Raw genomic sequence first — 26,265 nt, forward strand, 5'->3', positions numbered from 1 at the left:
CAGATGGCACTGCAGTACCACACATTTTATGTCGTTCTGCTTTTGCTTTATAGATTTTGCGGGCTGAATGTGTGAGCGCAGGGCTAGCAGCTCTGGGTATGAGCATTGCGCAGCATTGTTAGGGGTCGCGCAGCCCCCCTGCTCGCACAGGCATACAGTGCAGGTGTTGTACAGCGAGCAGTGGTGTCATGAGGTGGGAGGTGCATGGATCTGCCTGCTGGGAGTCGGGCTGGATAATAGTACAGGGATTATGGCAGTGACACGGGAAGCAGTCTGTCCATAGCTTCCTGTGATCAGAGGAGGAGCTGGGCGCTGCACTCACATACAGCCAGCTAGGATGTGCAGCCAGTGCTGGAGGAGGACTGGACTCAGCGCTGAAAGCTGCCAGGACTCTGCCTACCCTGCAGGTAAGGCAGCCAGATCACCCCACCACTAGGGTCACATCTACACCAGATCACTGGGATCACATGTATTCCAGATCACCCCACCACTAGGGTCACATCTACACCAGATCACTGGGATCACATCTATTCCAGATCACCCAATCACTGGGGTCACATCTACACCAGATCACTGGGATCACATCTATTCCAGATCACCCCATCACTGGGGTCACTTACATACTAGATCACATCTATTCCAGATCACCCAATCACTGGGGTCACATCTACACCAGATCACTGGGATCACATCTATTCCAGATCACCCCATCACTGGGGTCACTTACATACTAGATCACATCTATTCCAGATCATCCAATCACTGGGGTCACATCTACACCAGATCACTGGGATCATATCTATTCCAGATCACCCCATCACTGGGGTCACACCAGATCACCCAATCACTGTGGTCACATCTACACCAGATCACTGGGATCACATCACTTATATGCCAGATCACTGGGGTTCCATTACATATATCAGATCACTGGAGTCACTTCAGATCACCCCATCACTGAGATTACATCTATGCCAGATCACCCATCACTGGGATTACACCAGATTAACCCACCACTGGTTACTTATATATCAGATCACTGGGGTCACATCTATACTAGATCACATCTATACCGGATCACCCCATCACTGGGGTCACTTATATATAAGCTCACTGGGGATGAAATCTATACCAGATCTCCACATCATTGGGGTCACATCTATACTAGATAATATATATACCAGATCACCCCTTCACTGGGGCACATATATACCAGATCACTGGGGTCACATTTATAGTAGATCACCTCATCACTGGGGTCACATATATACCAGATCACTGGGGTCACATTTATAGCAAATCACCCCATGAGTTGGGTCAGACCAGATCACCCCATCACTGGGATCACATCTATACCAGATCACCACATCTCTGGGATCACATCTATACCAGATCACTACATCCGTTTAAGTTCCAGCCAGGGCTCTATCCGCAAGGAGTTTGCAAGTTCTCCTGTGTCTGTGTGGGTTTCCTCCGGGCACTCTGGTTTCCTCGCACATCCCAAAAACATTCAGATAAGATAATTGGCTTCCCCCTAGATAAATAAATACTAAATTATAATCATCACTGGGTTCACATCTATACCAGATCACTAGGATCACATCTATACCAGATCACCCCACCACTGGGATCACATATAGTACAGGCTACTCCTGCACCACTTTTCTGCATAGCGAGTATGTCTTCTCTTTGAAAGCAATGGCTACTGTAAAAAAAAGTCTGGGCTCTAGTCTACTTTAGGGGACCTAGCAGGAAACCTCATAGGGAGAAGTTCTCCAATCACAGCACCCTCTGCAGCACAATGCGTTGTTATTGGCTGAATAGTGTGGGCGTGGTTTACTACAACCTATTGGAAACAAAGCAGCTTGAGATGCTGTCCACCCAATCACTTTAGCAGAATTTCCCTATGAGGTTTCCTGCTGGGTCCCCTAAAGTAGAGTTGTGCCAAATTCTGCTTGTGTATTTTCCATCCATGCCAGTTTCACGTCTCTAGGTTGTTGTACGGGGTCTGGGTGATGTTCTTGTTTTGGAAATAATAAATACTATTGAAAGCCAGCTTCACTGAGCCCTCTTAGCAGGCATTGAACTGGACTTTTGTACAGGGCTTATCAGCTGATGATTGATTAAAGAAAACTTGTAACACAAAAAAGTGCCTCCCGGGGGGTACTTACCTCGGGAGGGAGACCTCTTTGGATCCTATTGAGGCTTCCCCCGTCCTCCTGTGTCCCACTGTGGTCTCACTGGGCCCCTCCGAATGGCGGTCATGTAAAGATTTACCTCCTCGGTGCAGGCGCAGTAGCGGCTCACGGTCAGGCGGAAATAGCTGATCCCAGTTGGATCGGCTTTACTGTGCAGGTGCAAGTTGCCTGCGCAGCACAGCGTATCTGACTGGGATCGGCTATTTCTGCCTGATCACGAGCTGAGAGCCACTACTGCGCCTGCCCTGGAGCTGGGGAAGGTAAGTATTGCAGGCGCTATTGCGCCACAGCCTGACAAATTGTCGACTGTGGCTTCGGAGGGGCCAGCAAGACCACCGTGGGATGGAGGAAGACTAGATGGGATCCAGAAACTTCCCCCTCCTGAAGCAAGTATCCCCCAGGGGCTCTTTTTTTGCTACAGGGTCTCTTTAACTGACAGCTTAATTAAACGAATGACTCCATAGCTTCCATATCCAATTAGCGCTGTGCAGTTTGGGCCCGTTTTTTGACAGATGCTACAGATTGAAAAATTTGGATAAGTCAAACTTTAAATTTGCACAAAAGGTGAAAAGTAAATCTGGCCATACATGCGTGGATTAAGACCTGATATGCCAAAACGATTGATCCCCGTTTGGGGCTAGATTCACAGTAGGACGTTGCGTTGTGATGCAACGTAAAATCTTAACACAATTGCAACGCAACAAAAAGTTGCAACTTAACGCTGTGTTACCGTCGCATACAGTACAGCACACAGACAATGAAAAGTATGCTTACCGTACTCAGTAACGTGGACATTTAGAGGGAACGCACTGCAGCAGTGCATCACAATAAGTGCAACATTTACGTCGCACCGTGAAGGTTGCATGGGGTTAACATTGCAGTGCGGTAACCTGCGTTATGTGACTTTATAAACCAGGGCTGTGGAGTCGGTACAATCTTCCGACTCCTCAGGCTCCAACTCCGGGTACCTAAAATGTCTCCGACTCCTCGACTCTGACTCCTGGCTTAGTCTAATACTTAAAGGATTCCCCAACTGGCACGTGACATAATGAGATAGACATGTGTATGTACAGTGCCTAGCACACAAATAACTATGCTGTGTTCCTTTTTTTCTTTCTCAGCCTCAAAGAGTTAAAGAGAACCCGAGGTGTGTTTAAAGAATATTATCTACATACAGAGGCTGGATCTGCCTATACAGCCCAGCCTCTGTTGCTATCCCAAACCCCCCTAAGGTCCCCCTGCACTCTGCAATCCCTGATAAATCACAGCCGTGTTGTGAGGCTGTGTTTACATCTGTAGTGTCAGTCTCAGCTGCTCCCCCGCCTCCTGCAAAGCTCCGGTCCCTGCCCCCGTCCCTTCCCTCCAATCAGCAGGGAGGGAAGGGGTGCAGGCGGGGACTGGAGTTCTGCAGGAGGCGGGGAGAGCAGCAGACTGACACTATAGAGATAAACACAGCCAGCTCTGACAAGCTGTTTGTCAGCAGTGTGGCTGTGATTTATGAGGGATTGCAGAGTGCAGGGGGATCTTAGGGGGGTTTGGGATAGCAACAGAGGCTGGGCTGTATAGGCAGATCCAGCCTCTGTATGCAGATAATATTCTTCAAACCCACCTCGGGTTCTCTTTAAATATCAGGTATGTAAGTGGCTGACTCAGTCCTGACTCAGATAGGAAGTGACTGCAGTGTGACCCTCAATGATAAGAAATTCCAACTATAAAACACTTTCCTGGCAGAAAATGGCTTCTGAGAGCAAGAAAGAGATAAAAAGGGGAATTTCTTATCAGTGAGGGTCACACTGTAGTCACTTCCTGTCTGAGTCAGCCACTTGCCTACCTGATATTTAACTCTTTCAGGCATAGAAAGGAAAAAAAGGAACACAGCCTAGTTATTTGTGTGCTAGGCACTGTACATACACATGTCTATCTCATCATGTCACATGTCACCTCAGGTATCCTTTAACAGGGCTGTGGATTTTGTACAAAAATCATCCGACTCCTCAGCTTATGAAATCAGCGACTCCAACTCCGACTCCACAGCTCTGTTATAAACACCCCACTTTGAACCTAGCCTGATGCGCTAGTAATTCATTTCTTCTCTACAACCCAACCCCCCCTACCCCTCCCCCACCCCTCCCCCACCCCTCCTTCCCACATGAAACAAAAAAAAATCTTATGATATAATGAATTGCATGTATAGTGTGAATAATGAATAGAACATCAGTAGGAAAGAAAAGCGGTTTTCAGTTATATAGCCTCATATTTTTGTATTCGGTTTTATATAATTTTTTTTCATTGCGTTGCATCATTCTGTCATGCAGTTTGCAAATTACATTCTGTATTATAAATGACTAGTAAAAAGGCCCGCCTGTTAGAAAACAGGCGCTAGGCCACCACGGCCGCTATTCCGCGCGCGCAATGCGCAAAGATGCGTCCAGCTTGCCCATCCCCCACCACTGTCCGAAGTATATGCACACGGGGAGGTGTGGCTTGGCAGTTGGAAAAAGCTGATATTTCCCACAATGCAATGAGGTTCACAGACCGCAAACTGTCAGGTCTGGAAGCACAGGACACTATGTCAAAAGAACAGATAAGTGTGGCACTCCAATGTGGCAGATGGAGAATATGTGGGAAATACTCCGTCGAGTCGAACACCCCCACAAGACGTTCACCTTCACGCATGCATTCACATAAGTCACTGACATGTGCTCCGTACAAATTGAACAGGAAGGAAGAACATCAAGTAAATCTTTGTTATGAAGAAGCAGCTACGAGCACCTTCCGTCATTCAACTTCATTTAATTTGCAAAGTGACAAACATGCTCGCTGCGTTCCACAGCACACAGCGTGACCAAGCGTCCTATTGGACGCGAAACGGCTGTCGCCGACCCTCTTGCAGTCCCGACCACCCACTTCCACCCCCGCACCAGCCACCGCAACATGATCAGGTGATGTTTGACGATTCCTACATCTCGCATGTTTGTCACTTTGCAAAATAAATGAAGTTGAATGACGGAAGGTGCCCGAAGCTGCTTCTTCATATCAAAGATTTACTGGAAGCACAGGACACAGAGACACAGGGGTTTTATTATTTAGGATGAAGCAGAGTAAAGCTAATGACCCTTTGAACTTCCTAGCAGTAAAACCTTAAACGAGAAACCGTGAGACAGGTTGAGATAAGTGCTTCAGAAAATAGCACCGCAGCCAACCAAGCTAAGAGAAGTTCTTTTGCATAGATAACACGTTTCTTAACTCTTCCTGTTCTGGAAACAATAGGAGACGTATATCTGTGCTACTAATGTTCTTTTACTTAGCTGTTCTACACATACAATTCATTATATCATACGTTTATTTTCACTTCAGATTCCCTTTAATTAAGTTCTTCTTGACCATCTCTACAGGACAGGGTGATAGTCCTACTTACCTCCCAGGTAGTCTACTCATCCCTACAGGACAGGGTGATAGTCATATTTCCTCCCTCATCGATTTCTTTCTCCTCTGCTGCGTCCTGTTTGTCCACTGTGATTGATGGAATTCTCCGCCCTCCATTTTAAAAAATGGCGATGACCCTGTAACAGCTTCCTGGTCAGCACACTGTTAATTTGTAATATCGCCCACTTGAGCCATAGGGAATGATGTACATTACCTTGCACATCAGTTGTCCTTTCAGTTAGCAACTGATCTAGTGGAAAAGGGCCCTAAGGCTTTCAGTTCTGACAAAATCTTATCAGAACTGGAAGAAATTGTAAGAAGAAAATGGTGAGCTTCTGAGAGGAACTGACGGGGAGGTAAGTATGTAATATTCAACTGCAGCTACATCATGTGTTTATTTTAAATAATTTTACTTGGTTCAGGTTCATTTTAAATACAAGAATGATATAATCCGTGTCCATCAGACGTGATATAATGGGTGACGTGGCGTGCAATTGGTGGAGCTTTGCAGTCCTGGCTCTAATTCTGGAATTTATGTTAAGATGTTGGCACCAGCGATTGCGCTAAAGAATAAAGGGAACGGCCTTGTACAGACGTCAGACTTACTGATGCCCCCAAAAATGTTATTCATATGCAGGCGACATTCTTATGTCTGTACAGGCGTCCTCTGCGGCCAACACTTCCATGGGAGGAGGGTGGGGATTGTGACGGGCCGTGTTGGATTCTTTAAAGAGACACTGAAGTGAAATAAAATTATGATGTAATGATTTGTATGTGTAGTACAGCTAAGAAATAAAACATTAGGAGCAGAGACATCAGCCTAATATTGTTTCCAGTACAAGAAGAGTTAAGAAACTTCAGTTGTTATTTATGCAAAAGAGCCATTGAGCTCCCAGACTTTTTCAAAGTCGCAGAGAGCTACAGTCTTCTGAAGCTTGTTCTCTCAAGTGTCTGTCAATGTAGCTTCTTTTTCCCTGCAGAGAAGGGTTCAAAAGTTCACTAGCCTACTCTGTAAAATATTTTAGAATGCTGAGTAGTGTGTAAACTGCAAATATTGGAGAATTATGCAATGTTATAAAAACACTACATAACTGAAAATAAAAAAAAAGAGAATATTTTCTTTGCTGCTAATGTTCTAGTAATTATCCGTTCTACACAACCAATTCATTATATCAATTTTTTTTTCGCTTCAGTGTCTCTTTAAAGGATACCCCAACTGAAATGTGACATAATGAGATAGACATGTGTATGTACAGTGCCTAGTACACAAATAACTATGCTGTGCTCCTTTTTTTCTTTCTCTGCCTGAAAGAGTTAAATATCAGGTATGTAAGTGGCTGACTCAGTCCTGACTCAGACAGGAAGTGACTACAGTGTGACCCTCACTGATAAGAAATTCCCCTTTTTTTTATCTCTTTCTTGCTCTCAGAAGCCATTTTCTGCTAGAAAAGTGTTTTATAGTTGTAATTTCTTATCAGTGAGGGTCACACTGTAGTCACTTCCTGTCTGAGTCAGGACTGAGTCAGCCACTTGCATACCTTATATTTAACTCTTTCAGACAGAGAAAGAAAAAAAGGAACACAGCATAGTTATTTGTGTACTAGGCACTGTACATAAACATGTCTATCTCATTATGTCACATTTCAGTTGGGGTATCCTTTAAAGCAGCAGAGACAGCCCTACTATCCCAGGAAAAAAAACACATATGTAAGTAGATAACTACTTGTTTTACTTACATAACATACAGTATGTATTGTACTGTCCATGTTTTGATTTCAGTGAATTTTATACAGTAAATAAAGAGAATTCCTTTCCTGACATTTTCCATCTTGGTTTCCTTTGACTGAAGCTGCATTGTCATAGCTAGCTTGCTTTGTAATCACATGTGAGCACAGCATAGATCAGATTCACTGAACTGCCCTCAGCCAGTCAGTGCGGAGCAGGAATGTGGGTGAGGACAAGCTTCCTTCTCCTCGGCAATGGAACAAATAGAGCAAGACTGACTGAGATAAGATTTATTACAGCAGAATCATTTACGAATAGATTGGAGTGCTTGCAATGCAGGGTCAAGTTGCAGGCTGCATGTTAGGGCCCATTTACACTTGCACTTTTGCACGGGTGGTTTTACCGCGATTAGCACAGTAAAATCACTGTACTCGCGATTCCGAGCGATCGCGATAAGTGCTTTTTTCCCTTATGCATTGTGTAGCGATCTCTCCAGAATTGCGGTAAAGTGCTGCAGTGAATGTTTTTTGCGATTGCAAACCGCGAAACACCGGTCGGCGGCAATCGCGGCAGTGGGATCACTGCCATTATGTTTATATTGCGCTAACACTTCAGCAAATAGCAGGAATTACCCACTAATTGCCCGAGTGAGAACCACTTAACCACTTGACGACCGCGGTGTTAAACCCCCCTAAAGACCAGGCCATTTCGCATTAAATTGGCCACTGCAGCTTTAAGGGCTCGCTGCAGGGCCGTCCAACTCGGCACACAAGTGATTTTCCCCCCCACCCCTTTTCCCCCCCTCCAGCAGAGCTTTCTGTTGGTGGGGTCTGATCACCCCCCCCCCCTTTTTTTTTTATAAGTATTTAATACATTATTTTTAAATAAATTTGCCTATTTTTTTTTTTCACTCCACACCCTCCCCCCCTGCCCTCCCCCCCCGCCAGCCAATCGGCGTGATCAGCTGTCATGGGCTTCAGCCTATGACAGCCGATTACTTCCTGCACAACAGAGGGGACAGCCGTGTCACACAGCTGTCCCCAGTACAGCGCTGCCTTACATCGCAGCGCTGTACAGCAATAAAAGACGGCTGTTTCGCCACTGGGAAACTGAAGGCTGAGCAGAGCTCCGCCATCAGAGCGGGGATGCGCGCGCGATCGCCCACAAACCACGCCCCAAGGACCTTACGCCGATCGAGCAGTGGGTAAATGGAATTTGTTTTTGTGGCTTAGAATCCCTCTTTAACGACGTACTTCAGCTTGTGCAGTATATCTACATCCTGGGAAGCTTCATCTGAAGGCCCAGGAACGTAGATATTCATCTTTTGCCACCACGTACTCTAATTATGGAAGTAACACATCCACGCACTACTTCCTGTTAGCGTACTAATAGTATGCTTACAGGAAATAATGCTCGAGGACATCTTGTGGCCAAATAGTAGAATTACACACCTACATACATAATTTTTTTTTTTAAAATAAAACGCATACACATACATTTAAAATTAACCCCTTACCTCCCACACTCTCCCATAGTTACCCAAATAAAACTTTTGCATAAACAAAATAAAAATAAAAGGACAATAAAAAACAAACATAAATAGTTAGTTACCTTAGGGACTGAACTTTTTTTTTAATATATATGTCAAGAGGGTGTATTAATGTTATTGTTTTAAATTATGGGCTTGTAATTAGTGATGGACGCAACACTGGAAAAAAAATTACCTTTTCCAAATAAAATATTGTTGCCATACATTGTACTAAGGAAATATTTTTATAACCAGGGCAAGTAAAATGCGTGGGTTTTATTTTAAAACTATAATCGCCGAAATAATTTTTATAATTTTTTTCTTATTATTCCTGTTAAAATGCATTTGGGATAAAATAATTCTTAGCAAAATGTACCACTCAAAAAAAAGCCTAATTGGTGGCGAAAAAAAACAAGATACTGATCGTTTTGTTGTGATATGTAGTGAAAAAGTTATTGGAGAATGAATGACAGGTGAAAATTGCTCTGGTCCATAGTATCAGTAGTGAAGTGGTTAAACAAGTCTGTAAACCCGTATCCGATCGAGGCATAAAAATGCAGTCATGAATAATTAGGTGACTGGAGCAGGATCCCTAGTTACTTACATTCAACACTTTGGACTAAGGCCGGGTTTCAGAACAGATTTTAACACTCCCATTTGGCAGGAACACTGCGGGATTATTGTACTTTGTAAGTACTAAAAAACAAGGTAGGCAAGCTGGGATATTTGCTATCAAAGGAAACATGAAGGGGAAAAAAGTGTTGTAAATAGTGCTTATCTCGGTAGAGGCAGGCCTCTGTCCCCCTCAACTCCCTCAATCCAGCGCTGGGACCCCCAAACCATTATGACAAGGGCCTGTGGGCGAGGCTGTGAACCCCCCGCGATCCTGTCGTGAACTAGTGTGTTTGCACAGTAGCACGGAGCTGCTTGGGTTGACCATAAAAAGCTGTGCAGGCGCGAGGCATCCTGTGCAATGCGGCTGCGCTCATTCAGGGATGTCGGCGCCGCAGCGAACTTCCTCAGGGTCCTGGCGCTGGATCGGTGGTCTCGAGGACCATAAACAGCATAGACCTTGCCTTAAAAGTGTAGCCATTATCAGGGGGTTTCTCAGAACTGATTATCGTGGTCTCTGGCGTCAGTACATTGAAGTCTGGTTGCCAGCGGTTACTGACCTCTGTACGCTGTCATCGCTGTCTGCCGCGTCGCATTTCGTAACAGACTTTTTGTCCGTGTTCCAAATATGCAAAGGGCATGACTGTGCTGAGAGCTGTCGGCTGTAGGAAAGACAGAAAGACAGTACAAAAGACAGTCATCCCGCCCCGGGTCTGCTGCTGCCGCCACCTTCACAGCACTCTCTTGTCATTGCTTCAGATCCCTTCCTTTATATAGTAATTTAAAGAGGCCCTGTAGTGACATGTAGTAAATTATTCAAGATACCATTGAAGACGCTGCTGCTCTATAAATCAATAATAGTAATACCAACTTTTACCTTCATTATCCAGGTTTCAGTACCAGAAACCCTTCCTATATCTGTATATTGGTATGCAACCACGCCCTCCCACTTATGTCAGAGCCTAGGCTGTTTAGCTATGCAGCGTTCTCCTCCCAGAGCACTGTGGGAGACCAGGTTTGTTTTCACCGGTTTCGGAACGCTCAGTAAACAAACATTCCGCAGAGCGTCACCTGACAGGACTAAAGTTGTTACCGCCAGTGATACATTTCAGAATGTAAATCAGGGTGAGGAAAGATTTTACAATTGGCAAATGCTGACTACCAGTAAATAATTTTTAAAGTAATGTAAAAAATAAACAGTTTTAATTATTATGTTACTTTCACTACAGTTCCTCTTTAACCGGAACTTTTTTGTATGAACTATAGTCTCTTTCCACTAAAAATCGCAAATGCGCTGTGAGTGTGATTTTCTCTACACTGTACACGTGACATATTTGGGTGGGTTTCATTGCAGGGTTGCGTTCGCAATTTTCAAAGGTAAAAAAAACAAAAAGTGACATCGGAGATCGCAAGAAAATTGCATTGACACCGCATGCAATTTTTTTTCTTTTCTTGAAATTTCTTGCATTCTTTGATTGGCCAAATGCTTCCGAGTTCTGTGACTGGGCTAAAATGACCGAGTTGCGGTATTTCTCGAAAAATTAGATTTCTGTTTTCCGGCCCTAATTGCCGACGTGAAAATTTCAATTCCACGAAATCCGAATGAGCATGCCTAGTGGATACCCAGTATTACCTAAATCTGAATAGAGAGCCCAGGAGCCCAGTGGTGCAGATAAGCATTTGGATGATGTATAAGCAATTGTGATTTATACAGACAAGGATGGGTTGCAGATCCCTGCAACCACTGTATAAGCCTGTGGGAAAATAACCACCCTGCTCCTTGGAAGAACCATAAGAGGTGGAGGTCTAAACTTTATAGTACTATGGTGGAGGCGCCCGGTATATTAAATAACCCTTACTAATTAGGCTATCTATAAAATGGTCACGAAAATAATAATTTCTTACCTTAAAGAGAGTCTGTACTCTAATATTCTTACACTAAAAACCATACCATTCTATTCATTATTTTCTCCTGTGCCCCTCTGTGCTGTTTCTGCAACTCCCTGCTGCAATCCTGGCTTGTAATTAACAGTTTTAGGCAGTGTTTACAAACAAACTAACCAGCTTGTGATAGGCTCACATAAACAGAGTGTGTAGGGGGCCTGCAGAGGGTGTGTATCGCTTCTATCCAATCACAAGCAGCCCTACACATTCAAGCCTTAGCCCAACAGAGGAAAGGAGATAAGATTTATTACAGAGACAGTGCAATTAGGAAAGGCTGCAGTAAGCCAGAGCACATTAGAACAGGTATAGGAACTTATAGGATAGAAGAACTAAGGCTGAAAAATTTGTTACAGAGTCTCTTGAAAGATACTCTGAAGCGAGTCTCAGTCCACTTTTTTAACTCTTATTAATGTAAAGGACTATAAGCCCTGCTAAACCGCCGCATCACCGTGGCAAAACGAGGGGTTTATACCCCCCAAATCCCCTCTGCTGAGTTCGGGGAGCGCTTCCTGCTTGAGGCAGAGCTTAGCGCTGAAGCTCTGCCTCTTCGCGCGTCAATCCCGGCTGATCGCTGCCTCTCCCCGTCCCTCTCAATCTGTCTTCACAGACAGGGGCGGGGAGAGGCGGAGATTGACGCGAATGGAGGCAGAGCTGCAACTCAAAGCTCTGCCTCCATGGGCAGCAAAATCCACGACCAAGAAAGTCGTGGATTTTGCAGAGGGGATTTGGGGGTATAAACCCCTCGTTTTTGCCGCGGGGATGCAGCGGTTTAGCAGAGCTTATAGTGCTTAAAGGGAACCAGAGACGAAGCACCCTTGTGTATCTTACCATATATATCAGTAAGAACATTAGAGAAAACACTTACCATGCTCTCTGTTTCATCCTCACTGCTAAAAGTGTCTGTTTTCAGCTGTGATAAGAATCCCAGACTGAGCATTCAGTCTGGCTTTGCAGGGAATAATTATAGCTGAGTCATTATAGCAGAGCCACAAGGGGGCAGGCTTGGGCTTGAAAAGACACCAGAGAAGACAGACTCGGCTATAATCTTTCCATAGCAAAGCTAGACTGAGTGCTCAGTCGGGGATTCTTATCAGAGGTGATAACAGTCAGATTAAACAGATTCAATGAAACAAAGAGCAGATTAGGTATTTACTGTCATGTTCCCACTGATTTATAAGGTAAGATACAACAGGGTGCTTCATCTCTGGCTCTCTTTAACATTAAAGGGAACCTAAACTGAGAGCAATATGGATGTTTCCTATTAAACAATACCAGTTCCCTGGCAGTCCTGCTGGTCTTTTTGGCTGTAGTAGTGACTTGATCTGCATGCTTGTTCAGGGGCTGTGGCTAAAATTATTAGAGACACAGGATCAGCTGGAGAATCAGGCAACTGGTATTATGTTAAAAGGAAAAATCCACATCCTTCTCAGTTTAGATTTCCTTTAAAAAAGAGGAGTTAGACTCGCTTCAGAGTCTCTTTAAACAAGTTGAACTAGATTTTTTTTTTATTTATTTTTTTTTAGCACAAATTTAGACAACACGTTTCACAGATACGTGCCTGCTTCCTCAGGTCAGTAAAAGATCAAATTATTGAGATCTGCTGTATATACCATATACTGGGGAGACAACGAGAGATTGAGCGGCCTTAAGGGGGTGTAAGGAAGCCCCAGGTAAGTATGGAACCTGACACTTCTTTCGTCTCAGGTTTAATGCTGCCGGCACGTTTGCAGATGCAGGGGAGCCTTATTTTGGCTTCACCCTGCGCCCAAATGCAAGCATGTATGCTATTTGATATACCGAGTGCCTCCACCCTAGTACTATATTACAGGGGCGCCTGTCAAGAGGTGGTGTATATTAGGCAACGAGTGATCAGTCAGGTTTTGTAGGTGACGTGCTGGAAGCAGAAAAAATGGGTGAGTGTAAGTATCTGAGTGACTATAGCAGGAGCACCTTGCAGTTGTCGGCAGCAGTCTAGGCTGGCATGCCCTGAATGATTCCTTATTTACTGGGCAGGGGAGGGGGCTGGTTGTATACTACAGGAATGTATTCTAGTCCCGCCCCCTTCTCCCCCACCTCACTGTAAAATATTTACCTTTTGTTTCATAGGAACCGACGGCGCTATCTGATGTTGGATGGGAGCCGGATGATTGGCGGTGCGGAGGCCTGGACCCTGATCCCTATGTGAGAATACACCCAGCACATTCCTCACAGGTACGGCGTGCATTCCTCTGATACTGCGGTATAAACAATCCGCCCTTATCTGCTGCTACCGCCATAGTGCGGCCCGCTGTGTGCATAAACTCCACCGGTTAACCCTTCAGTCATGGAGGCACTTTCACCCCGTCTGCAAAGGGGGCCATTAACGACTTCTAGCAAACGATCGTATTGTTTTATCAGATCATTGAGATCAAAAGTACAGGTTGGATTTCATGGATCCGCAGTATTAACGAAACCAATTTTCAACCGAATCTATGAAAAGTTCCACTGCGCCAATTGACCATTTCTTTGAGGACCCCTTTATGCTTTTATGCATTTCGTTATCCATTCTGCATACAGGGTAACACAACAGCAAAGAAAGTGTATGGGGCCCAGTACACTTTCTGCGCAGTATCCGATTTGCTGCCGACCCATTGCAAAGTCAACAACTCGTTACTGTGTGACTTCCGCGGTGACGGAATGCATTGAAGTCGATGCGCGATGCACAAATTTTAAATTTGTTGGTGGCGGTGCGCATGTGTGGAACGACGCAAATACGATGCCGAATTTGCGTTTGCAAGCGTGTTTGCCTGGGTGAACTCCATCCCTATTGGCCATTCTATTCCAGCTGACCTTAAAAATTTAAAGCATACCAGAGCCGAAATAACCTAAAGAAATGGGAGGAGCAGGCATATACTGTCACCTCTCCTGATGCTCACTGCTTCCCCTGTTCTCCTCTCTGCCCCCCCCCTCCCCCCATCCTACTTAAATGCCCCTCCGGCAGCCTCTTCTGGGCCGCTGAAGTCGGGCACTACTGTGCAGGCGCTAGCCGGGCTGCGTGCGCCATACAGCACGCACCCGTGGCCAGGAGTGCTTTGCACATGTGTATGACATCACTATGTCATACACATGTGCAGACTGCTCCTGGCCACGGGCACGTGCTGTATGACGTGCGCAGCCTGGCCAGCGCCTTCGCAGAAAAGTCTGGCTCCAGTAACCCGGAAGAGGCTGCCAGAGGGGCATTTAGGTCGGATGGGGGCAAAGAGGAGAACGGGTTGGAGTGGTAGGCATCAGGAGAGGTGACGGGATATGCCTGCTTCCTCTTTTCTCTAGGTTATTTCGTCTCTGGTATCCTTTAAAGAGAATCTGTATTGTTAAAATCGCACAAAAGTAAACATACCAGTGCGTTAGGGGACATCTCCTATTACCCTCTGTCACAATTTCGCCGCTCCTCGCCGCATTAAAAGTGGTTAAAAACAGTTTTAAAAAGTTTGTTTATAAACAAACAAAATGGCCACCAAAACAGGAAGTAGGTTGATGTACAGTATGTCCACACATAGAAAATACATTCATACACAAGCAGGCTGTATACAGCTTTCCTTTTGAACCTCAAGAGATCATTTGTGTGTTTCTTTCCCCCTGCAGCTATCTTCCACTGAAGTGTCAGGCTGTTTCTTCCTGCAGAGTGCAGACAGCTCTGCCTGTATGTAATTCCTCAGTATGTGAAAGCCCAGCCAGCTCAGAGGAAGATTTATCCAGCTTGTAAAAGATGAGAGAGAAGAGAGAAGCTGTCCTAATCTAAATAACACACAGGCAGTGTGCAGAGAGGGGTCGGGAAGGGGGAGTTCATAGCAGAACCACAACACTGAAGAACTTGGCAGCCTTCCAGACACAGGCTGACAAGTCTGACAAGAGAGAGATAAGTTGATTTATTACAGAGATGGTGATAGCTGAAAGTGTTGCAGTTAGCCAGAACACATTAGAATAGCTTTTGGAACTTGTAGAATGATAAAAAACAGGATGCAATTTTTGTTATGGACTCTCTTTTGTTATGATCCTGGCAAGGCATTCTGGGACAAAAACAATAGTTTGCAAACACCAGTGGTCGTGAACGTGCGTTCATGTTCACTGAGAGACAACCTCCTCACAAATAGTACATTTTCTTGTACGTCAGGGCCACTGTCAGCATACTAGAAACCACATACCTGATTCTTCAGAGACCAATGTGGTGAGGACTGTAGTTACGCTTGCAAATCGTCACCCACAATTCCTGGGGTTGGAACAGGAAGTGCAGAATGTCAGGATGGCTGGTGACCGTATCCAGATATGCAGCACTTCAATGGCAGATGAAGCCATCTCCAGATGGTCAGCCAGTAGGCAGGCTGGATTCACGTCAGCAAAGACAGGTACACAAGCAGGATACACCCTCCAGGCAGGATACACACTCCATCCAGTGAGCAGGCACCGGACCTGATGGAAGACTGCAATGTTCAGTGAAGGTGCAGGTGGTCGTACAAGCCGGGGCTATGGAGTGGGTACAAAAATCATCAGACTCCTCAGTTTATAAAACCACCAGCTCTGACTCCAGGTTCCCAAAATGACTCCAACTCGGACTCCTTATGGTGCCCATACACGGTACAATATAAACTTTCAATTTATTCGACCGAAACGATCGAATCGAATGAAAGTTTAAAATAATCTTTTTTTTCTATCAAGAAAAAAGGATCGATTATCCCGTTTTTTCACTAAAAATCTGATTGGACATGTTGGAAATATCTTTATATTCGAGGTAACGTAATAATTGAACAAAATTATCGAATCGGAAAAAAAAAATCAAGAAATTGTACCATCTATGGGCACCATAAGTCTAATTTTTACAAAGGCTATGTATTTGGTTCAAAAATCAACCAAGTCCGACTCCTCAATTTATTGAAGTCACCAACTCCAGGTACCCAAAATAGCTCCGACTCCACGGACCTGCTTGCGTGATGTGCAAAAAACCCTGGTATAAGTAGGTCGGCAATAAAACTGGTAGCCGGGCAAAGGAGAGGTCGGCAACAGAGCGGATTCTCGCTCAAGCCAGGGCCGGTATCAGTAACGGGTCGGGTACTCAAGATGGGCCAGGTTCAGCATCAAGACAGGTAGACAGGGCAGAGACAAATCAGCTGCAATACTACAGCAACTTACTAGTGGCCTTCCTCAGTTTCAGTAGGCCTTTTGGCGCCAATGTGTATATGCTTGCTCATGTGCAGAAAGCTTGCACCTTTACACTCATAGACGAGCGTGCAAAGCGAACGCGAGCACGCTACTACGCACTTCCGCAATGCGGAAATGCGCACAAGCGCACGCATGGATACCTGTTTGTAGCCACTGCCATCACTGAGACCGTAAGTGACTGTAAAAGGAACTTTATACTACAGAGTCCCTGGTATTCGGCACCAGCGGGGGGGTCACCTGATGCCGGATACATGTATTTGCCGGTTGCTTGAGCAACTGGCTGAAAAAGCACAAACCTCCCCCTGAAATACTTACCGAGCCTCCAGTAATGTCTTGTAGACTTCCTACAGTTCCCAGCGGATTTCCGTGCCCAGGGGAAGCCGGCGTGTCACCTGACCCGTATTGGGTCACATTGGGTAGGTGCAAGAGCAAGGCTGCAAGATGTCGCTGGAGGCTCTGGAGAGCATTTTTCTAGCACTTTCCTAGCGGTGTTATTATTTCCAGATTTTAGGATATGGAAGAAGTGCAATTTTTTCACAAGCTTTTAGACCCTAAAAATCATACTAGATAGATCTGTGGCAGCCCTGCACATTACTCTCCTCCCTTGGATCCAGCTCGGGGTTACCGCTCAGAGATGTGGAATTCCATCCCAAGCCTGACTCGGGGGCTGCCACTAAGGAGGTTGTAAACACCCCAAAAAGAAAGCCCTGTTATCCAACAGGCATGCCAGTTAGTGGAGGCTTCCAGTTGCCTGAGTTCCGAATAACACGGACTTTGCTGTATTTGGGGGACTGTCTGTGTACACAACGCTGGTATTGTCTATGGAGCTGCAGTAAATCCACAATGAGGATTTTTTGATCACAGAGCCTACAGGTAGATGACTTGTGTGATTTTATGGTACGCTGAGCCTCATGTAAGCATAACACGTGAGTATGCATGGAGAGACAGTCTGGCGGTACGGAATAGCAGCCTTCACCGGCCTGTCAGGCGACCGAAAGCAATGTTGTTATAACGGGTGATGCAGCAGAGCGTAAATCTCCTTTTTTCTTGCTTAGAAAAATATGATCACCCCCATTTCAGCTCTGCACATTGTGAGGAATATTATTGTCCAATTTTATGTCAGATAATACAAAAATAACGATAGATCTAATAATGGGTACTTTTGCTAAAGCTTGAGGCCCACTAGTGTGATTTCAGCTTTTGCATCACTAACCATTGCGGCAATCACAAAAAGCGCTATACTGATGAAAGTGCGTGCAGGTGAACCAAATAGGCCAAATAGCAATCGCGGGCCCTGCTTCAATTTTTGAAGCAATTGTGCGCCAATTGAATTGATCAAAACGGTTAGCAGGAATTCGGCCATTATTGGGCATGACTGATCATTTCCAAATGACCACCACAGAAATGATCAATCAGTCACGGGGTTGTACCGTTAAAGGGGAACTGAAGTAAGAGTTATACGGAGGCTGCCATATTTATTTCCTTTTAACCAATACCAGTTGCCTGGCAGCCCTGCTGGTCTATTTCTCTGCAGTAGTATCTGAATAACACCAGAAACAAGCATGCAGCTAGTCTTGTCAGATCTGACATGTCAGTAAAGCCGTATCTACACGCGTAGATGCGGCGGCGATGTTCCTTATCAATCGAGCCGCTGATGCGGCTCGATTGATAAGATCTGACAGGACGGATCTCCCCACCGCCGATTTCCTGCTCACTCCCCGTGAGGGGACAATGGCGGGGAATCGAATCCGCGGGGACGCGGCGGGCACGCACGGGGGCGCAGAAGAGGCGATCCGGCGGCTGATCGAGCCGCCGGATCGGAGCCTCATCTACCCGTGTAGATGAGGCTTAAAGTGTACCTTAAGTGTCCCAAAAAAAATGAGTTTTACTCACCTGGGGCTTACCTCAGCCCCCTGCAGCTGATCGGTGCCCACGACGAGTCGCTCTGATGCTCCGGGTCCCGCTGGCGGCCACCTCCGGTTTCGCCGTCAGGACCCGTCAGGCTGGGGAACGCGGCTGATACTACGCGTTCCCAGCCAAAATAGCACCCCTATGCGGCCATATGTCCGCATAGGCACCCGTATGCGGACATATGGCCGCATAGGGGTGCTATTTTGGCTGGGAACGCGTAGTATCAGCCGCGTTCCCCAGCCTGACGGGTCCTGACGGCGAAACCGGAAGTGGCCGCCAGCGGGACCCGGAGCATCAGAGCGACTCGTCGTGGGCACCGATCAGCTGCAGGGGGCTGAGGTAAGCCCCAGGTGAGTAAAACTCATTTTTTTTGGGACACTTAAGGTTCACTTTAACACCTAATCTGCCGTATGCTTGTTCAGGGGCTATGGCTAATAGTATTAGAGGCAGAGAATCAACAGGAGGGCCTGGCAACTGGCATTGCTTAAAAGGAAATAAATATGGAAGCCTCCGTATACCTCTTACTTCAGTTGTCCTTTAATGGGCCAAAAGCTCAGCACGGCAGCCAGACAACTGGCATTATTTATAAGGTAATGAAGATAGAAGCTTTTGTATTCCTCTCACTTCAGTTCCCCTTTAAGTGATTATATGTAAGAAGTCTTTTTGCTAAGTAAAAAAAAGCAACTTCCATACTTCATGAATTCGTAGATCCTCAGTGACTGACAGCTGCCTTCAAATGCCGAGTCTGGGGAGAGGGGAGGAGGTTATTGCTCTATCAACTGAAACCACGCCTCCATGGGGCAGCCCGTTAGCCACTGATTAGAAAAGTGTTATCAGTGTCGGGTATTTTGTAATATGTGGAAGTGGCAGTCAGCTATTGCGCACTTGATCCAGGAGGCGGAGCCCCGATGTGATTAGCGACAATGCCTTTGGTTGGCCCTGTGGGGGGGGGGGGGGGGGGGGAGGGGGGTTAGGGACGGTTAATGTTAGGCGTGGGGTAGAAAGAGTTACGATTAGCAGTGGGCAGGGGTTTGTAGCTGCAGGGACGGTTAATGTTAGCCATGTGTGTGTGGGGGTCAAGGTTAGGCACGGTACAATTAAAATGTTCAATTTTCCTGTTTACTCAACCAAAACAATTGAATAGAACGAAAATAATCCTTTTTATCGATTAAAAAAAAAAAGAACAATTAAGTCTGATCAGACATGTTGGAAAAATCTGGGCGATTGTTTGAAATTGTATAGGGTATGGTAGGTAGTATAATAAAATAATATATACTGTTAGATAAACCAACTTTTTCTAAAAACTATTTGACAGATCGGAACAATTGATTGATTTAATTTTTCTGATCGAAAAAGAAAAAATTTTACAGATATTTTACAGTCTTCTTGTACACTTTAACTGCTTGCCGACCGCGTCACGCCGATAGGCGTGGCCGCAGCAGCCTCCCCCAGGACCGCCTAAAGTCCTTGGGGCTCGCTTTGCAGGAGATCGTGCATGCATCTCCGCTAGGTAGGCGGAGCTCCGCCTTCAGCCTCGATTGCCGCTCGGAGACTGTTAAGACGGCGAAACCGCAAAAAAAAAATTAAAAAAAAATAAAAATAAATACAAAAAATATTTATAAAAAAAACAACACTGGGGGAGCGAACAGACAGCTCTGGTGGTGGGGAGAAAAGGGGGGGGGGGAGTCCCTTGTGTGCTGTGTTGTGCGGCCCTGCAGCGGGGCCTTAAAGTTGCAGTGGCCCTTTTTAAGCAAAATGGCTTGGTCTTTAGGGGGGTGTAACACTGCGGTCCTCAAGAGGTTAACAGAATATTGATAAATTTATCAATATTTTACTATCCGGTTTCCTGGGCGCCCAGATTTTCAGGCGCCCTTTTTTGACATACGCGTATAAATCGAACTTGACCTTTAAGCCCCCCCAGAGGCTGTCCTGTCTGCTGCCCGAGCTCAGTGCTGATTTAGCGTCACTATGACAATACAGCTGAAGGCAGCACTTGGAAAGTAAGATAATATTTTCTTTCTTCTGTCCTCAGCCCGGCATCGCTGGCTTTCTTAAGTGTCTAGAATCTGCAGTTATTTTTCTTTCCCACACAGGCCCGGCCCCCCTCCTGCCCTCATTAAACGCCTGATCATCTGGTTTGTGTCTTTCCGGCTCCTTCTGCAGGATGGGCTGTGATTTCCTCATCCCATGGGAAGCAATCTCTGCCTCTGGGATAAGAGGAAGCTGGAGATACTTCTCTGTATTCGCCATAAGGGGGGCTCCCACCCTCATGCATCCATCAAAGGGCCGGCCTAACATCTCAGGAAACCCCTTTGATTATTTTGTTACTGTATGTTGGTCCTGGTGGGAACCGTGTGCCCAGCCCAGACTCCTAGTCACCATGACAACATATGGACATTTACATGAACCATTTTTGCATTATTTTTTTTTAAAGAGAACCTGCAAGAAAAAAAGCCCCTGGGGGGGGGGGGGAGGGTACTTACCTCAGGAGGGGGAAGCCTATGGATCCTCCCCCTTCCTCTTGTGCAGCACTGAACCAGCGCTGGGACCCCTTTTTTCCTTACAGTGTCTCTTTAAGAGATCACTATCGCAAAAAGAAAAAAATGGGAAAATACCTACACATACAATGTATATTACTCAGAGTACCAGAGTAGAATGCACTATAATTTTTTTTATGTCACTGTCACTTACAGTGGGTAGTGAAAATCTGACAGACCTGTCAGGTTTTGGACTAGTCCATCACCTCATGGGGGATTCTCAGTTTTTTTTTATTTACAAAAACAGAAGGCTTTACATTATCCCTTGGGATGGGGAGCCCGGCCAGCATTGCTGTTTCTTCTGCAAGAGCTAAGTGAACAGAGTTCTGATGTATCGGTAAGAGAATTTAAAGGACACTTGAAGTGAGAGGAATATGGTGGCTGCCATATTTATTTCCATTTAAACAATACCAGTTGCCTGTCCTGATTATTTTTTGATGCATCAGTACTGTCTGAATCACTCACCTGAAACGAGCATGCTGCAAATCCAGTCAGACTTCAGTCAGAATTTAAAACCTCTGATCTTCATGCTTGTTTAGGGCCGATGGTTGAAAGCGTTAGGGGCAGAGGATCAGCAGGACAGCCAGGCAATGTGCATTGCCTAAAAGGAACTAAACATGTCAACCTCCAAATCCCTCTCTGGTGTGTTGTCTATTTAGGCTTCTTTCACACCAAGACGTTGTGTTAGGTGCCACGTTAAGGTCGCATAACGTGCACCTAACACAACGTATGGTGCTGCAAAAGCCGACGGTAGAGTGAGCCGCGTTCGGCGGCTCGATTCCTATAATGTCTCCCAGAGTGGCGCTGATTGGCCAGCGGGACCACGTGATGCGGAGCGAGACACTCCGCATCACGTGGTCCCGCCGGCCAATCAGCTGCCGCCAGTGCAGTGAATATTAAGTAGCCATGTGCGCGGCTACTGTAGCTGGCTCTCCCCGCCTCCTCTCCGCCCCCCCACTGCGCATGTGCAAACAGTCTAACGCGGCTATAGCCGCTCCAACGCCGTAGCATGCTGCACTTTGCACCGAACGTGCAGCATTACATGTAACGCAACGTGGGCTGTGTGAACAGCCCACTTGTGTTACATTGCTGTGCGTTCGGGGAGCGTTACAGGCGCACTAACGTGCGCCTGTAACGTCTTGGTGTGTAAGCAGCCTAAAAGGGAGTCTTTTAAAGAGGCACTGTAACGACATATAGTAGAGGTAGAGGATCAGCAGGACAGCAATTTGCTTTGTTTAAAAGGAAATAAATCCGTGAAAGGGATGCCTGCACGGGGCGGTCCTGCTAGCGATTGCGTCTAACTGAAGCCTCCCACCTGAATGCTAATGGCTGCTAGATGTGGTATGGCAGGTAAAGGGTGTATGACAGTGCATCCTGATTGGCTGATGAGCACCTGCTGACCACTTAAATGTAGCTGGATGCATGTACTGCTGTGTTCTATTGCTTGTGTGTGTTGAATTTAGCATTCAGTATGGAGCCAGTGTTGGTGGGTTTTTTGGATGTGAGAGGTCCAGAGCCTGGGTGTGAGAGGTCCAGGCCCACCTGCACTCCCCTCCAGGTATCGCATGTTGGCCTTGGGGCCCCGGCCAGTGAGAGAGGCCCGGGGCCCCTGGCCATCGTGTGAACCAATCGTGTGTTTTTAAGGAAATAAATATGGCAGCCTCCTTATCCTTCTTATTTCAGGTGTCCTTTAAAGAGGAGCTGTCAGCCCTACTATCTCAGAAAAAAACACACATATGAGTAAATATTTGCTCTACTTACATAACATATGTATTGCACTGTCCGCGTTTTTATTTATTCTACAGTAAAAAAAAAAAGAGAAGATCCTTCTTAGCATTTCCCATTTTAACTGTGGCTATTTTGAAGCCAATCCTGATGTCATTTTCCTCCCTTACTCTCCTCTGTCTGATTGTGTATGCATAGCCTGCCCTTTACTATAGAAGGTACATTGACTCAGCATGAAAAATATTGGCCAATCAAAGAGAAACAGAGGTGTGTGTGTGTTGGGGGGGGGGGGGGGGTTAGAAGGAACAGCAGGGAAAGAGGCTTCAGCTAGTCAGGCTGCATTAGTTAGAGGAACGCCAGTGAAAATAAAATGTTAAAAAAAGTGCTTCACTGTTTACAATAATTATGTATACATGATTTAGTCAGTGTTTGCCCACTGTAAACATCTTTTAAATCCCTGATTTACATTATGACATTTATTACATGGTGCCATTTTTACTGTTGGCAGCTGATTTAGCTGCTGCATGTTTTTTTGGCAGGAAACTGCCAAGAGTACGTACTCAGAATTTCTTTGTGGGAGAGGTTTCACCACAATATCAGCCATACAGCGCCCCCTGATGGCCTGTTTGTAAAAAGGAATAGATTTCTCATGTAAAAGGGGGTATCAGCTACTGATTGGGATAAAGTTCAATTCTTGGTTGGAGTTTCTCTTTAAGTCTGAGGGGAAAGTAGAGAAGAAAAAAAGGACAACCCAGCATGCCCTGCAACTTCCTTTGTGTGTGTACCAAATAAGAGTCAGGTAAACTGGGGAATGATCATTTATCAACAAGAAAAGTAATAGTGATTTTATCTCTTGAAATGCCGGGTTAGCATCCATTTTACTTGTTTACCTGATAAAAAATAATTGATTTTTGATTTTATGCCCGACAGTTACACTTTAATTATGAGGCTTGCGTACACATTAAGGCCTGGAACCCACTGAAATCAGCAAACGCAACCGCTAGCGTTTTGTCTGAGCGGTTTGCAAGCGGATTCATGTGCGTTTTTGGTCGTTTTGCAACATTGTATTTTTTTGCCCAGCGGGTGCGTAGAGTTTTGCGTTTTGCGTTTTGATCCTGATTGGTCCTGTGAATTATTTTTCATTTTGTTACAGTGTGCTGAACCGCAAAACGCTAGCAAAACCGCTCAGTTTAGGTTTTGCTGAGCGTTTCCGCTAGCGGTTCAATACTTGACATTGAAGCGCTAACGCTCCCAAAATGCTGCAGGTCCTGCGTTTGCGTTTCTGAGAAACGCAAACGCTCCTGTGGAAGTTGCCCCATCCATTAACATAAGCCCAGCGTTTTGGCAAACTGCTAGCGTATCGCAGTGCTGCCAAAACGCTACCAAAAGCGCTCCTGTGGGTTCCAGCCCTGATAGTATTGGCGAACTTTACATCAGTGTTGAATTTGCTGTTGTGCTCTGCACTAACTCTGCAAGCGTACTTGCTACAACCCCAATTGTTCTATTTTAGACGTGAAGGAAATGTTGGCGATGGTCTGACCTGGCAATTTCGAGTTATTAGTTTGACATGAGATTAGTGGTTCTGCATTTCTGGCTCTTTGAAGTCCACATCATGCAGGCTTATACTAATGAACTTGTACTGCGCTGCTGGTGGAGATTAAACCGGACCTGAACTCTTGCGCAGGACAGAAGGAAAACTTAGAGACATGCACCCTGTATGTAATTAGAGAGTTTAGTCTGTCTAATTCCCCCTCATCTGTGTTTTAATCACAACTGGAATTCGATCTCTCAGCTGTGCCGGCTGGCTGCCTCGGTAGAACAGCCTATTTGTTTTCACTGGATGTTAACCGTATGTCTGCTTCCATGAAAATAGACACGGCAGATTTATTACAGGATTTGTATCAGTTGTAACAAAGAAGTGTTTTTCTTTAAAAGTCGTCATGATGTTGCTTATCTTTTAGAGCAGAGAGGACATGAGTTGAGGTCGGCTTTAAAGAGAACCAGAGATGAAGCACCCTCTTGTATCTTACCTTTATAAATCAGTGGGAACATGACAGTAAACACTTAATCTGCTCTTTGTTTCATAGTTCTCTGTTTAATCTGACTGTTATCACCTCTGATAAGAATCCCCGACTGAGCACTCAGTCTAGTTTTGCTATGGAAAGATTATAGCCGAGTCTGTCTTCTTTGGTGTCTTTTCAAGCCCAAGCCTGCCCCCTTGTGCCCCTTGTAGCCTAGCGCTAGCTACATGATTGGCTGCTCCCTGCGGCGTCCCCCCAGCGTCTCCGATCGCTCTGGCGTGAAGTCCCATCCGGAAATCCCATTCTGAATGGGATTTCCTTTAGGGCTTCCCCCGGCGCCATGGCGACAAGCGGAGTGACGTCGTGACATCACAGGGACTCCCGATCCACCCCTCAGCGCTGCCTGGCGCTGATTGGCCAGGCTGCGCAGGGGTCCCGGGGGGGGGGCCCTCTTTCTCGTCGGGTAGCGGCGGATCGGCGGCGAGTGTCAGTGATCGAATTAAACAACAATCGAATTTGCGTGTTTGCAAAAAAATTCAAATTGGCCCAGCAGGGCCTGAGCGGTGACCTCCGGCGTCTCTGGACGAGCCGAGCTCGTCCAGAACGCTAGGGAGGTTAAACAGAATTTTCCATTTTATTAGTAGCCAGTGTAGAGAGCAAAGGGTTGGTGTTCTGTGGCAATGGCGGGGTTGGCTTTAACAGCCTTGCATCGGCATTATGTACTAATTGCAGGAGGTGCAGGTCTTTGTTTGGAAGGCCTATATAAACTCACCCATTGCATGCCAATTCCTATTTAGATAAATTACCTTGTGGTTAAATAATGGCGCATGTAAATTTGCATAGGAACGTACACACCCCTGCATGCTATATGCCGGAAGTCACATGGGATCCAACTGTGGAAATACTGCTCGGACATTTGGGAGACGATGTGACAGGTAATGTATAAATGCACAGGCACCGGGGGGCACGTAAAACATTAGGGGGGGGGACAGCGGCCAACAGTTTCCGTCATTTGTGATTATCGCACAGTTACCGCCGCACACCCGATCGACCACGTTGGCCCAAGATTTCCCCACATGTCTGAGTGATATATTTGACCAATTTTGGCCTAAAAACCTTTCAATCGTCGATTGGGCATGCTTATGGCAACACCGTGTGTTTGTTTTTTGTTTTTTTGTTTTTTTTTCATCGCATTCAATAATAATTATCGAATTGGATGGACGATTGGCCGCTAAGTATATAGGTGTATGGCCACCTTTAATCTCTTCAAAGTATGCTTTACCCTTTCAAGTTATATTTTTTCTTCCTATCGCTGATCTGTGTCTCTCCCTGACAGGAACAGAGGCTCCGATACAGATTCCTAACCTTGTGATGCTGTTTGTGTGTCTTTGTTGTGGATCGCCTCAAGGCAGAGAGATTAAGTTACAAAAACAGGAGCTTGCTTT

The 26,265-nt window shown here is 45.8% G+C and overlaps 1 protein-coding gene across 3 annotated transcripts in view; it reads left to right on the forward strand.

Moving 5' to 3' along the window:
- The first annotated feature begins 273 nt into the window (after positions 1-273).
- Positions 274-26,265, forward strand: part of DISP1 (dispatched RND transporter family member 1) — a 103,348-nt gene continuing 77,356 nt past the window's right edge. The window contains exons 1-2 of one of the 3 annotated variants that reach the window (XM_068232869.1): positions 274-407; positions 13,540-13,644. The gene's annotated coding sequence lies outside the window, so the exon portion shown is untranslated. Of the gene's footprint in view, positions 408-13,539; positions 13,645-20,498; positions 20,538-26,265 lie in introns of those variants that run through there. The other 2 variants (XM_068232864.1, XM_068232866.1) reach the window with 2 other exon arrangements.

The sequence above is a fragment of the Hyperolius riggenbachi genome, chromosome 4 (genome assembly GCF_040937935.1).
Source record: "Hyperolius riggenbachi isolate aHypRig1 chromosome 4, aHypRig1.pri, whole genome shotgun sequence".
Classification (NCBI taxonomy): Eukaryota; Metazoa; Chordata; class Amphibia; order Anura; family Hyperoliidae; genus Hyperolius; species Hyperolius riggenbachi.